We start from the raw sequence: 4,531 nt of genomic DNA on the forward strand, positions 1-4,531 counted from the left end.
CTAACCAATCGACCTATCAACCAACTGACAACGAGCAATGTCGCGAACAAACTGTTTCTTTCAGGGAGTGGCGGATTATCGACCCGAGGGTTGTGGCGAGGAGCACTCGGTTATCCCCGTGACTACCGTCTCCCCCTTCTCCAATGTTTTGCCATGGAAACGCGAGCGATGTCTTCGCTAAAGTAGAAAAAGAAATAGGAAAAAGTAGACTCAAAATAAATTTTATAAGAAAAGTTCAAATTCTTCGCGCTCTCTTTTGAAAAAAAAAAAAGAATATTTTTTTTATTATTTTGAAGAATATTTTTTCTTTTATTTTTCGATGTAATTTTCTTTTAATTAGAATAACATGTAATTGGCGATTGAAAAATATATGTTCACTTCAAAACGTAAAGTGAAATTTCTAATAATTGATATTGCGACATAAAAATATTTTTAATTCTAATCTCGTCTTCTCTTAAATTTTAAATAGATCATATTAAACGAACTACTTTTATCCTGATTTCATGAAATTAGATTTTACGAACGTAACGTTGTAGTTCCATGAATTACTCAGGTTACTTTAAGTGAAAAATCCTTCTTAGTTGTCGTTCTCTTAAGATCGCATGTTGACGCATAATTTCCAATAACATCTTATATAAGAAAATACTAACACAGTATGAAAAGATATAGATACACACACAAGTGTAAAAATACAAGTACATGCTTATGAAAACTCAAATTTCTAGACTTCTTCCTATCCTTCGCGATATTCTCTGTGGTAAATAAATTATCTTGCAGACTTCAGAAACATAAATATATTCAGAAAATGTAAATAAATGTAAAAAAAAATTATAATTATTAATTGGTAAATTTTTATATCAACAAGTAGATTTAGGGCGACTTTGAGCAAATTCCGATTGATTCAATCAGCAGTTAATTCAACTAGCTTCAAACAAAATTTTCAATATCAAATTAATTATTCTTAATCTTTTAAAATATTTTAAACGTAATTTTATTCACTAATTTTATAGTTTTATTCGTAAATTACTTAATCATTTAATAATTAAATTAATTGGAGTTTGGTCGAAGTCGTCTTTATAGAATTTCATGTCTGTTTGCTCCAGTAATGTGACGTCGAAGACATCGTTCTTCACCTAAGTCTGGCGGCATCTGTCGGAGAAGCTTTCAAGCCGTGAATCGTAGAGATAAGTATAACAAGATGTATTGTGTCTTTTATCAGAGATGTACATACATAGTGTTCTTCATTTCAATTTATTATACGTACACGATCAAACTTATGATAATCGTTTCCGAAACATGACTTTCACTAGACGCATCTATCAAATTATTTCGCGTAATTTCGTAAATTAGATGGGAAAATGATTTTACGAAATTGCAAAGTATTGAGAGCTAATTCGCGATTACTGGCACAGGCATCGCAAGGCCGACACGTGGGGTCAAGGACAATGCGGCGCGTAAAAAGAAAAAGAAATAATAGCCGAACACACCCACGAATGAAGTTATAGCACGCAACCGTGTTTTTCGAGTCGAGCACACACCTTTTTGTCCCAGGAAAGACGACGATTCATCTTTCCTTCCGAGCCAGGTTTTTTTGTTGTCGGTTGGATCCACCTACGTGATTCATGTAAATATGCCATCAACGAAGAAAGTCTGGGTATTAAGAAAATTAATTATTTTTTTCTTTGTACTCAAAATAATGCAAACTACGTGATATTTGGAAGATTAAATATTCTTTTATGATTACACTGTAAATTAAAAATTAATGTTATGCGCGATATGTGGAATATGTGCAGTTGAAAGGCTTAAATATTTCTTTGTAATAAAAATTAAAATTTGAAATGTATATGTAATGTATAAAATATTAATCATGTTTGTGTGTATAATAAATTTAAAACTAAACAAAATAAAATATTTGTGATTTTTTTAATTCAATATAAAAAATGTTATGTTTTAATTGTAGTATTGGAATTTTATTTAAGTATTAGACAAATTTTAATAGCTTAGAATTTAAAATTTAAATTGTATATCTAACCGTATATCTACGATGTACAATACATATATTACATATCGCTCCCTTACTTAAAAAATAACATAACTAAAAAAACGTGATTTTTTTTAAATTATTATCATAAGTGAGTTACATAAACATTAACCTATTAATCGTCAAAAGTGAACTAACTTAAACTCGTAAAAATATTATCAAAGCGTCAAAAAAGATGATTAAAGAAATCATCACATCTCAAAAAGAATAAATTTTCAAGGATTGCGAAATAAAGTAACAAAAATAACATTTGATCAAATTAAGAATATATTTTTTTTGCCATTTTCATTTAATTAGCTTATAATTTCATGTCAAGTTGAAAAATAGTTTTTAACTTTTTCTAGGAAATTTATTTTTTTGAGTTGTATCTCACTTGAAGTAATTCTTATCTTTTTTTAGAGAAAAATCATAAGAACAGATCTGCAGGATGAGTTGCCTCAATCGTAGAAGTTCGATTCTACTGGGTGATTCGTATCGCGCGTGGAAGGAGCTTTCATTTCGCAATTATTTACGCTTGGCGGCGTGTCATCTAAATTTAGACGAATTCAGCTAGGTCGGTTACTACGTGGTTCTTGAGTCAGCAGCAACATGCAAATTTCTGAACGCAAGCCAAACCGACTTCTCGTGTCGAACGACACGTCGTCTCACAATTACACGAGACCGTCCGCGAATTATCCGCCTGTCGCGATACATATGTATGTTCATACTTCGCGATAGCATGCGTTTCTTTTACGAAATCATCGCTTTGACCGATAGTCAAGGCCGCGATTACAGTCGTTATTGGAGAAATCGTAACTTTGACTCGCGTTATTCATCAGAGAAAATGTTATGCAATTTGTATAAGGTGAAAATGCGCCTCGAGTTGCATTCGAGTGCAACTTATCTTGACTTCTAATTTCGTTGATATTTATCACATTTAAATCCAGCTCAAATAAAATTGCTCGCTGGATGATATGCATTTTTCTTCGATCGCAAAAAATACATATGTGTTCTTTCTCTCCTTATTTTTTTCATAAAAAATCTACGTAATCTATTTAAATTTTAAATACTAGGCGCAACAAAAATATTGTTTCGGTCAAAGCTGGATCTTTAATACTTAAATAATTCAATGATTTCAATGATTCAATACATTAAAGCATTAAGGATCCAGCTTCGACCAGTATAGGCATTTAATTTCTGATTCATATTGGTTGTGTTCTCACATGTACGGTCTAAAATAAGATTCTTATTGTTAAAAATACTGTCATATTTAAATATTCTATTAAAAGAGACACTGAATTAAATATTTCATTTGAATTGCAATTAAAGCCTAATCTACAATGTTCCTTTGCTTTTTATTACTTCCTTTTATCTCTTATTCTTGTGACTGTTTTATCAACAATCATGTTTCTTGTTAATTACATGTTTCTTGTCTCTTCTGAAATTCAATTTTTATTTCTGGTGATAGAAAACAAAGAAATAAGAGGCAAAAATGCAAGAGGTAAAGAGTAGTAAAATGCAAGAAAGAGGAAGCAAAAAAATACATTGTAAATTAAGCTTAAAAATGTACTCAGGAGTCATTTCAACAATGTGCAACGATTCGGGCTGAGTCAGTCGCAATTCCGCATTTTAATTTTTGTTGATTTTAACTTTGTCATGCGAGAAAAATATCCAATGCCTTCAGATAAATGCATTTTAAGTTTTGTCTTCATTCAAAGATCCGTGTCAATTTTTTTCAGAAATCACGAGAACAATCGAGAGATTATATTCGTCATGCACGCGCAGTTTCCATTTTAGCGACGCAACGGAACCTCCAATACTGTTGTGGAAAACGCAATGTACGCGCGTGTCAACGACCGCAATCGTGCCTTTATCCGCGCGAGTTTCCGCACGTTGCCGGTAACTTCGTGCCAAATTATTCGACCGCACCCACAGAGTCTTTCTCTTGGTCCTTTTGCTATCTCAACAAGAAAGGTCAAGCTTTTGGAGAGCGAGAGCGCCTTGACAAGCGATCGGGGAGAGTTTTCGTCCACCCACGTTCTAATTTTTAATTCGAACCACTGCATTGTTTACGAATGCGGAGGTCTTTGACCACGGGAATTGAAGAATGCACAGTTCAACCGTGTGACACTGATCGTGTCCATACTCACGCTTGGCAGGAAGTAATAAGCACGAAAAGCTATATAATTTTACACAATTGCGGTTCTTTCAGCGGCGAACATTTTTGACGATTAGTTATGACGGGATAAAATTTATCTTTTTATGTGCTTTTTATATTCATCATTATTATCTACATACTTTCTATTATTTTTTATAATTTATTTTATTATTTGTCTATGTTTTTGTATTTGTTTCTATACCTCTCCGCATTTATTCCTAATGCTTTTCATAAAAACGCTATATATTTTTTATTAAATATTATGCAGCAATAATTATTCTAATATGATTCTTCAGGAGCATTTTTGTATTTATACGAATATAAATGTCACTTACCCTCGCAGCGGCGACGCT

This window comes from Mycetomoellerius zeteki, unplaced genomic scaffold, assembly GCF_001594055.1.
Source record: "Mycetomoellerius zeteki isolate Tzet28-1 unplaced genomic scaffold, Tzet1.0 scaffold106, whole genome shotgun sequence".
In the NCBI taxonomy this organism is placed as follows: Eukaryota; Metazoa; Arthropoda; class Insecta; order Hymenoptera; family Formicidae; genus Mycetomoellerius; species Mycetomoellerius zeteki.